This window comes from Dermacentor albipictus, chromosome 4, assembly GCF_038994185.2.
Source record: "Dermacentor albipictus isolate Rhodes 1998 colony chromosome 4, USDA_Dalb.pri_finalv2, whole genome shotgun sequence".
NCBI classification, from domain to species: Eukaryota; Metazoa; Arthropoda; class Arachnida; order Ixodida; family Ixodidae; genus Dermacentor; species Dermacentor albipictus.
The window spans coordinates 53,211,396-53,223,875 of NC_091824.1; the positions used below are offsets into that span (position 1 = coordinate 53,211,396).

General features: G+C 45.1%; 1 protein-coding gene across 30 annotated transcripts in view; it reads right to left on the reverse strand.

Annotated features, from left to right (window-relative positions):
- Positions 1-12,480, reverse strand: part of LOC135909148 (uncharacterized) — a 758,332-nt gene that overhangs the window by 718,976 nt on the left and 26,876 nt on the right. The gene's annotated exons all lie outside the window — the stretch shown is intronic.

Consider the following 12,480-nt stretch of genomic DNA (forward strand, 5'->3'; position numbering starts at 1 on the left):
GTCTCACATCCCTTGGCGGGTCGACGGGAACGCTATCGCGTTCCACTCTTGAAGGCGAAGCTTGAGCGTCCTCCAATTTTTTTTATAAACCTCCGTAGACGAGACCGAAGGAAAACCGTCGGCGTAGATTAGCATCCAAACAAAGCATTACATAAATTTAGCTTGACGTCCGCCATGGTCTGGTACGTATGCAGCCACACAGCAGGAATACTAATGTACAGACGCGCAACGCTCATCCCAGCAGTCCAAGCAAGAGTGCTGTTCTGGCTCGGTAGGGCCCATTGAGTTGAGCGTGGCCGCTCGTTCACTCGACTTCGTCGCTTTTAGAGCCAAGCGCACTGGCGTCCCTGTAGGCCTTGTAATCCTTCTCGCGTGGGCGGCGCACGCGTCGTCTGCAGCACCATGGCCTGCCTCGAGCACTTGTAGGATTGCTATCGCAAAAGAAGTTTGTGCTCGAGGACATTCTTAATAGAATGCAACATGTAAAGTACCTACGAATTTACGCAATACCAGTTGCCGAAAAGTAGGGTGACTTAACGCTTGTGTCGGTCTTGGTTTCTTCCTAGAAATGACTGTGCAGGTAAGCTATGCGGCCGTACGTTTGTTTCACTGTTCAAACGTGACTCCGAAAGCGGGCTTCTCCGAGACGCCTCACAAGACAACCGCGCGGTATTCGTTGGATAGGATCTACGACACAATGTGATTGCAACGCATACGAGCCGTGCGAAATCCCAACACGTAGGCCGTCCTAGCACGCATTAACAGGAAGCGAGAGTGGATGGTTCCTCTGTTCCTGCGACCAATCATTTAAGTGTAACAGCGCGCGTCCAGCCTCTCACGTGGTTGGAGCGCACCTCCTCTCAGTCATCAGTGCCACGCAGAAAGCAGTGCTAATGGAGAGTTCTGGCGTTGATTAATGTGCCGTACGTCGCCATAATACATGATGCATTAAACCGCAGTATAGAAATGCCGAGAGCTCAACCTTTTATCATACCCTCATCATCTAGCTTCCATGCGAGACTGCGGAATTTAAGAATTCATGCAGGGCGAAATTGAGCTTTTAGACCCTTCGACATCGCCTGCGTAACCCGAGCGGTAAACCTGTGCCGTAATCTGCTAGGTAGAAATCGCAACATTATTCAGGCTCGGTGCCGCCCTTATACTCCATTGAGCATGAAAACAAAACATTTATCTCAATAATAATCACAAATCATGGCTAATCATTTCTCATGTCCGTGAGATGGGAACAATACCGGTATTCCAAAAGACACCTAATTTCAAGCCTACGCCAGACAGCTCCAGATAGCGCCTGGCATTAACGGTACCATCGACATGCGATGAGCGTCTTGACCACGTTGACGCAAGACATTTTCTTTCTTAACCCAGCCAAGCATTGCCTTCAAGGTAAGGCACATTTATGAATACGGGGGCAAGTAATGGCTTATTTTATGACTCGTTTATTGCTGGCGCGAAGGATATCGCGTAGGAAGCGTGAATTCGGATCGAATCGACAGGTCTCGGCCTGGCCTGCGCGCTTCAATATTCTGACGCAATCACGCTAACTTGATTGCTAGTCAGAGGTATAAAACTCGCTTGTGCACTGGGCCTAAATGAGTATCATGTAACGTGGTAACGTAATATGAATGAAGCAACAATAAATTTATTTTATTTCACTGATTACGGGTAATGCTCCTGCCGTTGTAGCAGCGACAGAAGCGGCGCGCGTTGGAAGCCGTCGCCTTCCCAACTTCTCGAGTATTGGCATCGACGCCGCCTTGTAGCAGGAGCGCTCAAACAGTCGCCAGGCATCACGAGTGAAAGACATCGGCGTGACTTCGAGGCCTGCCGAACAAAGGGGTGGAAGGCTGGGTGAGTGGGTATGTACAATTAGGCCTCGTGCTGTGCTCGTCTGCAACGTCGACGTTACAAATATGCGAGATTGGATAACACTACCTCCAGACGTCACGATGCAGGGCGTGCACAGATTAAACTTCTTGATTAGGTTCTGCATGAACGAAAAAAAAATACATAATAGTGATTGCGCAGGAACGTGAGCCACAATCCACAATTTCGTTGCATGGGGATGAGAGTAGGTCCCCCTTTTACGAAGAGTGAACGCGCCTTCTAAGACTGACAAAAACTGGTTGTGTAGCTTCCAGTTGATCGTCACAACCACATTTGAATACTCGTCTCTATCCTCCTATGCATCGCGTATCGAACCTTCTTGCCTGTCTCTACTTCACTGTTTGTAACTTAGCGAGAAAGAGGATGTACTAGTCTGTTTTAGTCACTTTAATGAAAGCTTTGTTTATCTGTAGCCTAAGCGACCTTTATTGACTTCATTAGTCAAGTGAATAGCCATCATAAGTTTCTGCGATAAGATGCTTTAAGGAATTCTGGCTAAGTTTAGCGCATTGCTTCCATTTTATTCCAAGTGGTATATATGTGCCTCCATTGGTCGTGGATTAGAAATCCAAATAGAAGAAAGCCGTTAGGGAGCAAAAAGACTGCTTTTAAGGCAAAAGGAAATGTTGAGTTCTGATACCACTTTAGAACATCGGGGATAATTTTTCCTTTTAAATTCCGACCATTGACTCATCAGCGCAGAAAGTAATTGAAAGCTTAAATTCTCAAAGTAACAAGAAAAACGTCAAGGAGAACTAAATCATAAAACTGACAAGGTCGAGCGTCTTGTTTAACATAATCATCATCAAATGGGAATCATGCTCGTCATCAGCCTATTTTATGACCCGTGCCGGAGGAAGGCCTCTCCCCGCGATTTACAATTACCCCTTTCCTGCACCAACTGATTCCAGGTTTCTCCTTCGAATTTCCTCATTTCTTCACGCCACCTATTTTCTGCCGTCTTCGACTGCACTTCCCTTCTCTTGCCGCCCATTCTGTAAGTCTAATGGTCCACCGGGTATCTGTCCCACGCATTAAATGGCCTGCTCAGCCTTCTTTTTTTGCTCTTAATGACAGTTAGATTATCGGATATCCCCGTTTGCTCTTAGATCCTCACCGCTCTCCTCATGTTTCTCAACGTTACGCCTGATATTCTTCGTTCGATCGCTCCTTGGGCGGTCCTTAACTTATTCTCGAGCTCCTTTGTCAATCTCCATGTTTCTGCCTTATATGTTACGTACCGGTAGAATGCATTGATTGCACACCTTTCTCTTTAATAATATTAGTAAGCTTCCAGTGAGGATTTGGCGATATCTGCCGTATACACTACAACCCGTTTTTATTCTACTGTAGATTCCCTGCTCATGATCAGGGTCCTATGTGAGTAAGTGACCTAGGTAAACGGACTCATTCACAGACTCTAGAGTCTGACAGAGGATCTCGAACTCTTGTTCCCTTGCCAGGCTATGGAGCATGACTTTTGTGTTCTAAATATTAATTTTTAACCCCACTATTTTGGAAACGAAGCTGTGATCAGCTAGTTTTGTTTGCACTACTGTAAAATTAACTACATTGCATGACCGCAAGTTTATGTTGTCGATGCATAAAACCGTAAAGTTGTCAACGAAAAATTCTTCGCGTGTGACGCAATGGATTGTTGTTTCTAGGCCCCATTTTGAAATAATGTCAAAGCAATCACTCACAGGCGCCTTTGTAGGACAGCGAGTGTCTATATATGTCGCCTATCAGACACACATGTTCACCTAGAGAAAGTGATGATAAAGCAGTATCAAGCTGAGACAGACAGATGTGGACAGACAGGAGTTGTGGACAGACAGAAGTTGTGGATAGACAATCCACAACCGCGCGTTCAAGCGTGGGGGACGATAAACTGCAAAAAGTTTAAGTGATAGCTCAGGAATGATCAAGTGAAGCGATACTCTTCAGTTTATGTGACAGGCTGTCGCATTCATGTAATAGATGTGGCTGTCTCCAAGCCTTGCTCCGATCATCATTCAAACTTCGAACCTCATCATGCAACCTTCATTTTGTCTTTATTACAATTTAACAGAGACTTAAAAACGAAGTTTAAGGCTATATTTACTTTGTATTGAGAGGTTAGATTTAAAGAATCCAAAAGAATATATTAAAATTCCCAAATTTGGTAGTTTTTTGAAAGTTACCGCTAATGCTTATTCCATACACAGAAGAAACGCACCAGCTAACCTGAGCATTTTTGGACGTTTTAAAGGATAACGGATGTTACTAGCACACATAGAGCTTCGGCTCCAGGAATGACAGTGCGAACACGTTAAAGCGCCTTACAAGAAAGTTTAGTGACATTTTATAAACGGTCTTTAGACAAATGTTACTAGAACCTATCGACATTCTATAAACCGTCTTTAGGCACCGTAACAACTTCCTAGTATCCTCCTACTGACTATTGGCCACCGATATTGAATTGGAAGTATAGATATAAAATGTCGATAGAATTCTTACCGACTACTTATTATCTTATGTCGTTAGAAAGTGTCAACTGTGAAGCGACTATTTATTGACCACCTTTATACATCCTAACAACCTGCTAGTAACATCCTGTCGACTATTCGCCACAGATAGTTGACGGGATGTTACTAGGAAGTCGTTAGGATGTATAAAGGTGGTTAATAAATAGTCGCTTCAGAGTTTTATGCGAAGCATATTACGAGAGCTCAACCCAGCTCCTCAGGCGCGGCGGTGTCGCCTTGAATACCACGTGACACCGTGACGTCACGACAGAGTAGAAGTGGCTTTGGCTCAACTCTTGCAAGATGGGCTGGGTGGGAATCGAACCAGGGTCTCCGGAGTGTGAGACGGTCACGCTACCACTGAGCCACGAGTACGATGCTTCAAAGCGGTACAAAAGCGCCTCTAGTGAATGCGGTGTTGCCTTAGAAACGAGCTGTTTCTAAGGATCAGGCGTGCGTCGCTTGCTCAGGTGCACATTTCGTTGCCGCGCCGAACGCTGCGTTGCTCGACGCTCACCGCGTCCAATGCGGGGCGTCCAAGGCGAAGCAGAGTAACGCATGAGTTGTTTCTTCGTCTAGCCGAACCAAATATAGCCAAGCAACAGCAGTTCACCAGGCTAAACAGTGGTTCAACAACTAAAATGAAGGCTAGTATGCTTCGCATCCTGGGCTTAACCTTACCTAAGCCACAGCCATTTTTTAGGAAGTACATAAAACTTTTATTCAGAGGTAATTACTCTTGCAATTATATATTGCAAAAATAAGCTTTGATTATCTTTGAATAAAATTTTTATTTGCTTCCTAAAAACTGTGCAGCGACTATTTATTAACCACCTTTATATATCCTAACGACTTGCCAGTAACATCCTGTCAACTGTCTGTGGCGAATAGTGATTTCAAAGTGGCTAGGTGTGGCATGCAACAGAAGAAGACAGGTTTCCATTTGTGCTTGAACACATCCATTTAATATCCCCAGGCTAATAAGGAGGACGAGTTCTCCAGCTGCCCTGGAAGTAGGCTGAAATGTTGCGTTGTGTAGTCTAGAAAAGAGAAGAAAAAAGGCAATATATTAGTTTTGCTACAGTGACATTGCAACACACCATGCATCTGTTTCTTAAAAAGGAAGTGCACAAGAGACAAGCTTTCAACCCTGTGAGCTCTAAGCATCTCCACCTGTTTTGTGCAAAGTCCTAAAAATGCATGAAATGACTGAATTAGTGCATTAAATCTGGGAGCGTGATGGATGTGCGTAACACCAACAGATGCACGACACATAAACTCTATCATACCAATTGTCATCTACAAACAAAATCTGTAAATCAACTTCAGTTTAATGAACTTCGATATTCGTATTGTGACCAGTACATGGAAGTTTCATGTGTGAATTATCATAGGAAAGGCAAGGTGCCAGTCATAACTGTGCTTCAGCTTTGCTTGGGCACAGGTACATAGAAGAGTTGACTTTTGTGTTGCACTTAAGAACCACGAAATGATACAAGCAACATGTAAGCAGTTGAACAGGCATTACGGACGTTCTACAGCAAGATTAGAAAATGCCTTTGCTGTGCAGGCAGACATTGTCAAAGTGAGCTTGTTACTATACATGTTAGCTTTCCACAAGACAGGATATTATATTATCAGTGCATTCATATGACCAGGGCCTCTATCACAAATAAACATATGCCAGCAGTAACGACAATTTTCTAGTTATGGTGGCAAAGCCTGCATTATAATATGCTATTATAATCAGGTTAATAGCTATTTTAGCAGGAAAGAAATGAGTATACCCTAAGATAGCACTGAAATTGCCATGAAAGGAGTTTTGTTGAAAACTGCACAAAGAATATTAAGATGCTTCTTTGTGACACACATACCTACTATGGTGTTGACCTTCTTGGAATCCAACGGATCCTTCTGTGGAAGGGCCTTGACAGCCGCCCGAAGAAGGACCTCCCTTCAACGTCTTCTATTGAAAAAGGAGCTTTAAGGAGCCCCCCCACGCAAAGTGAAAGCCTGAGTTGTTAGCATCCAAGCACAGCCTCTTCAGCATGCCCTTTTCAACGTATACACCGTCACCGATGTCTACCTGTGAAAGAATACAACAACCACAGATTCATTTTATACACGTTTGATCAAGGAATGGTTAGGAAGTAGGGTGAGGTTTGCAAAAACGGAAGTCGCTGCTTCTCGTTGATTCGGTTTAAAGAACAAAGCAGCCTTACGTATACCATACATGCATTGTACTGAGCTGTGTACTTTTACGTAAGACTAGAAAGTATTGGGAACTTCAATGCGAAAGAAAGACGTGCATCTGCCTAGAACGAAGCAAATGTGTGCCACCCCTTGACAAAGAGTGAGATCTGGTGCTGCTTTAGTGATTAGCAGACATTGAAAGCTTCAAGCCTCATCGAGTATTGGGCCAAGCTGTGCTCGATTAGTGACGCACAAGTGCTCGAGAACTATCAAACAAGATGCAATTGTCTTCAAAAACAATTCTGACTTCCCCTTGCAGACATGCAGTTTTAAATTTACTGACTGCACTTGGGTGTCAAGATTTTGTCTGACAGAGTGAATAAACCACATACACAAGCAGCATTTTCATAGTTAGCATAGCCTGTAATAGGTACTGATACCTTCAATTTAGAAAGCCCTGTATATTGGGCCTCATCAAACTAATTTCACAAAAGGTTCGTCAAGGTAGAATCATAGAACTTTAGTCATTAGAAGACAGGTGAAAGGAGTTAATTATTGCAATTATTACTGAAAATTAAATTTTAGACAGCTCATCCCAATGAGAAATTGATGCAAGCAGTTTGTACATGCCACATAAGCACTTAGATATCAAAAATAGGGATTAGAGAAAACCTTCCCTTAAAGGTTCATTAGTACAAGCAGCCATGCCCTCGAGGAGACATAACTTCTTTTTCTGTAGGCAGAAAGACGGTCGAGTATTTTATTGACACATATATGTGCCCTTTTTTTCATGTACATGCAAGGTGTGTTTATAACATCTCATTGTGCACAAAATTTGCGCAATAATTTAAAGACCGTGATTTTGTAGCGATGGTATTCCTTTTCGCTATTCGTTAGTGGGCTGACCGACACCCCGGCCCGTGCTACGTACTGCAGCTGCCGGCCGTTAGCGGTGGGCGAGAAGAGTGATATAGGAGGTATGCACTGAGCTCGACCCGCAAGGCGGCGACAGTGTCGCTGGGGCAGCCGCGCCATATTGACGGTCGGGGAGCATCGAAAAAAATGGCAGCGGTCTTACTCGCGCAAACGTCTGATCCCTATCTTTTGGCCCGCCGTTCGCCTTGTTTTCTTATCCAGTCGCTGATGTATAAGCAGGACGTTTCAGTGTCTCGAGCGCAGTGCTGTTCTATGTCTACGAACAGGTCTACGTACAATGTTTACGTATCCGGACAGACTACGCTCCGGCGTGGCCGTGCGTCAACTGAGCTTCGGTGTCGCGGTGAACTGTGCTATGCTCGGATGCAGTAGTCACACAAGAAAGAAACTCGGTGATAGGAATATGTTGTCCAGATTGGGTTCCTCTCGACACGTGGTTATGTCTCTTCTTAATGACAACCTTAATGTAAAAGAGCACAGCAGCTATGTGCGAGCACGCCTCTGCCAGGCCTGCTTTGCAGGCGCAGTGTGCCGCCAGCACCTCGCCGTTTTATTTTGCGAGAAGCCATGGTGCGAGTGGCTTTTCATCGAATGATTGTGATTGCGAAACCTGGGAGGGCAAAAAAAAAAAGACTGTTTTGGCGAGACCAGAATAAGTGACCTAACATAAAAATTACGAAGGCTGTGTAAAATCAGTGATTAGTTCTCGGAGGCAGGGGCGGGGTCATTTTTTTTTCATTGAAGCAAATTTAACGCTATCCTTTGTCGACGCAAGTGGACAACGCGGTGTAAATTCCGTAATGAAGGCGATCATGTTACGCGAGCACTTCGACGCGCGGCTGCTGCACCCAGCCGCTCGGCAGATTATTGTGGCCTTCCATCGACTTGTAGGATTTCGATTGGTCGCGGGTCGCGAAGCTCGTTGCATTCGCAGTGTAATCCTTGATGTCTGCGACGTCCACGCGAGGCAGTAGTGCGACATCGCGCCGAAGCTGATGATCTGAGTTAGAGCTGGTCGACACAGTCGCACGAGCGCACTACGTTTTCATAACGCGATTTTTCTGGTTCACTCAACCCACGCACGTACATGCTTTGGGCCATCGTTGACCTAAGACGTACTACCCTATAGCCAAGTCAGAAAGGCACATTGAAAAGGTCATTTGACGGTTCGTGCGTATCGGTGGGCCACTTGGCGACGCAGGCGTGCTCGCGTAGGCAGCGCGAACTTGCGACCGCAGTTATGGCGGCCTCCGCGAATGCCGCTAGCGCTCCTAGCGGATGACGTCATGTGCATACCTCCTATAGAATCTAGGGGTAAGTATCGCTACAAAATCGCAGTCTTTAAATTATTACGCACTTCCGTAACCTACGATTGCAAGAGCTGACATCTCGTTATTAAGATTTGGTTGGTCTGTCTTTCTCAAAGGCCGGCGTCTGATTGAAATGTCTAGATTAAAAATGCACCTCGTTATTGTAATATCGGCCTATATCCGCTCTGTAACATAGACAAATACGCGAAGACACTCAAGAACATAAACAATACACACAGGTTCTCGCGACGCGGACTTCCAAACCGAACTATATACATACAAAATATATACATATATATATATATATATATATATATATATATATATATATATATATATATATATATATATATATATATATATATATATATATATATATATATATATATATATATATATATATATATATATACATACATATATACATACAAAAGCGTCAAACAGCAATCGTGTGTCAACGCGCGAAGCCCATGATACATCGACGCATACATTACACATGTACTGTACTTGTGGGAATGCCTACATAGCGAATAACTTCTTGCCAGGAAACTACCGAACGAACACCAACTTTCAATGTGTTTTCATAATTGTGTGCCCATTCAGGCATAGCAATCAAGGCGGGTAGCAGAATGCAAATACTACGCTGTAACATCAGAGGAAGCTTTCGTGAAATTGCTTGCTAAATGTGCACAGCAACGTGGCTAACATACGATAGGAAAGCGCTTTGCTCTAGCTAGATACACAACGCTCATTACGTAAATCATAAGCTTCAAGAATGCGCGCAAGCGCGAAACTTGCTTACCTTTCAAGACTTGGCAAACGCTCCTTCGTCTAACAGGTACAGAGGCACCGACGTTTCTCTGGCGCAAGCACTGTAGAACTTCCGATGAACTCCAGCTCCACAAAAGCACAACCTTCAACAGTCTTCCAAACACTACAATTCGAAGCCCCAGTACCAGACTTTTCACGAGAGCGCGGGCAGGCAGCTCGGCAGAACAAAGGCAGCTCGGACGGGCACTGTACTAGGCGACTCACTGACGACACTGGTGGATCGCTCGAAACACACGGCGAACTAATGGCGTTACACGAGTCCGGAGGGTTTGGGATGGTTACTGCACACGACAAGGAGCACGTTTTGTCTAGGCACTTCTAAAATATATCTCAAATACCAATTTGCTGCAAGGAGCATTCGCTACAACCAACGTGGTGTGTCGACCAAACAAATACTGCAGTAGCGCCACTCTGCGGTTTTTTAGAAAAATGTATCTTAAATAAAAAATTGCGTGTTTTTTCCTAATAACATTTCATAGAGTCCTTTAATAGATTTGTTTGGTCCAAAAGTGTGTACTTTGTACTTTGTGATACAAAGTTTAAGGAAATGTATATATAATAAAAATTAAGCAGATGTTGCCTTCAAGATTCGCAATTGCTTCAGGTGCATGCAGGTTGCAAAAGCACGGCCTTCGAGATCAGACTTTGTCACTCAAAGGAAGCCGTAGTGGGAGGCGGAGAGGCATTTAGGCCCCAATCGTTGGGTTTACAGTGCCTAGGTAGGCTTCCTTATTATAAACACGGAAGAAGGAAACTAAGGAGAGGCCCTGACGTCACTCTTTGTGAAGCAAAACTGAAGCCGGAAGTTGGCGTTGCTCATGGCGATGCTCCGCCTTTCGTGCCACCCTCCTCTCTTGTTTACATCTTTTGCGAAACCACGCCGCGCTGCGCGTGGTGTCGCGCGTGGAGCGCGCGCGCTCGCGCAACATCCGGCAGAGCACGGTGCAGGTAACACAGCGCAACAAGACACGGTGACTAACGCAAACCCGCCCACACAGCGCCTTTGCCACGGCACGAAACCTACCAGAGCAACACGTGTGAGCGCTAAAAATCAGAACAACGCCGCCATTGTGGCCCAAAAGGCGTGACCATACAACAAAAAATAAAAAAGCAGCAAAAAAATGAGAACCTACTACGTCATTTCCGCCACACTTTTTTCCTAGTGCGCGGAGGGGGTAGGGCCTCTCCTTAGTTTCCTTCCTCCGTGATTATAAAGAATATACGAGGACTTCAGCCGAACCATGAGCGAGCTATACAGACACACGCGGTACGATTCGGTGTCCGATCCGACGTGCGGCGCTGCATGCTACGGCATGAGCGGCGCGTAAGCTCCGCCCACATCCACCTCCCTAGCTTGAGTTCATATCCACGTCCAGACTGCTTCGCTTTACGCGAACGCTGTCGATAAAATTATGCACCTGTGAGTGACAGAACACTTCACGACGGCGCGTTGTCCACTGACGGCTCCGCTAAAGCCAGCGATAGGGCCGGTAGGCATAGCTAGGCGGACGTTGCAGCCGACGGCGCTTGCGATCCAGCCCGAGCTCGTCGAGGAGTAAAGAGTGCTTATTTTTGCCAAAACAATTAACACTGTACACTTAGGTCGGCGGTAATTAAATACAATTGCTTTACTCGACGCAGTCGTTGCGAAGGGCAAACGTGCAAGCGAAGCGAGCGGCCTCGCTCAGACGGTCGGTGTGTGATGTCTGCTCGCGACATTCCCTCGCGTCGCGGCTCCCGATCTCACCAGTAGCTTAGTGCTAGTGTACAAGGCGCTGGTTTGCATAACAGGCACACGTTCGAGATAATTTTACTGAACTGGTAACTATTTCATGTCAGAAACAAACTGCAGCAGGCAAGGAAAAAGAATAACTGCGAGAAACCGGCCAGCCAGCACCGCCTCCGTGGAGGGAACGTCAGAGAACGTCACATGCCAGCCGCGCTGCCATTGGCTGCGGCCAGACGACGGTGCAGTTGTCGGACACGTCAGACGACCAAAATCTGCCCGGTTTGTCGCACGCCGGACGTCCTTTCCGGCGCTTCGGCACGGCAAAACACCTCAATTCGGGCTGCACTTTCGGCGCGTCGGACGCCGGATCGGACACCGAATCGGACCGTGTGTCTCCCGTTTTAGTTGGTGAACACGAGCCGATCAGCGCGCCATCCGTGCAGCTCCGCCTAGTGCTTTGCTGCATGGCCTACGGGCTTTTTGACACCTACTGAGCACAAATTCATGATCACCGCTCATATACACGCTTCCCATGGCACTAGCTGCCGTGTTTTCGAGAATACGTGCCCTCATCTTGAATTGGTGAGACCATATTTCCTCTTAGCGTCCGGTATTAGAAGCAATTTTTTTCTATGAATATTCTACTATCATCTGTTACTAGGAAGTTGATTAAAAATTAAGAAAACAGTTACTGTGCAAAAAAATATTTTTTATAAAGCAGCCAGTCTTTGCACATTCATTTATAGTTCAGATGCTATTATATGTTCATTTTTCACTAAATCATTTTTAACGACTTTCTAGTAACCAGTGTTACTAGAAAGTTGATTGAAAATTGTGGAAATTTGCACCTGTCCATGAAACAAGACTGTCTTGCACCAGCCATGTTCACTGAATAATTATAACCTTATTGAATAATATTTATGCATGTTTTGTAACTTGGGTTATGTACTTTAAGAACATAATTATTTTTATTGACTTCCTATTGAATCGTGTTTCTAAAATGTTAAAATAGTGTGTCTTAACTTTCTAGTAACTTTCTTTTTACATACTGAAGTTAGAAAAGAAGTAA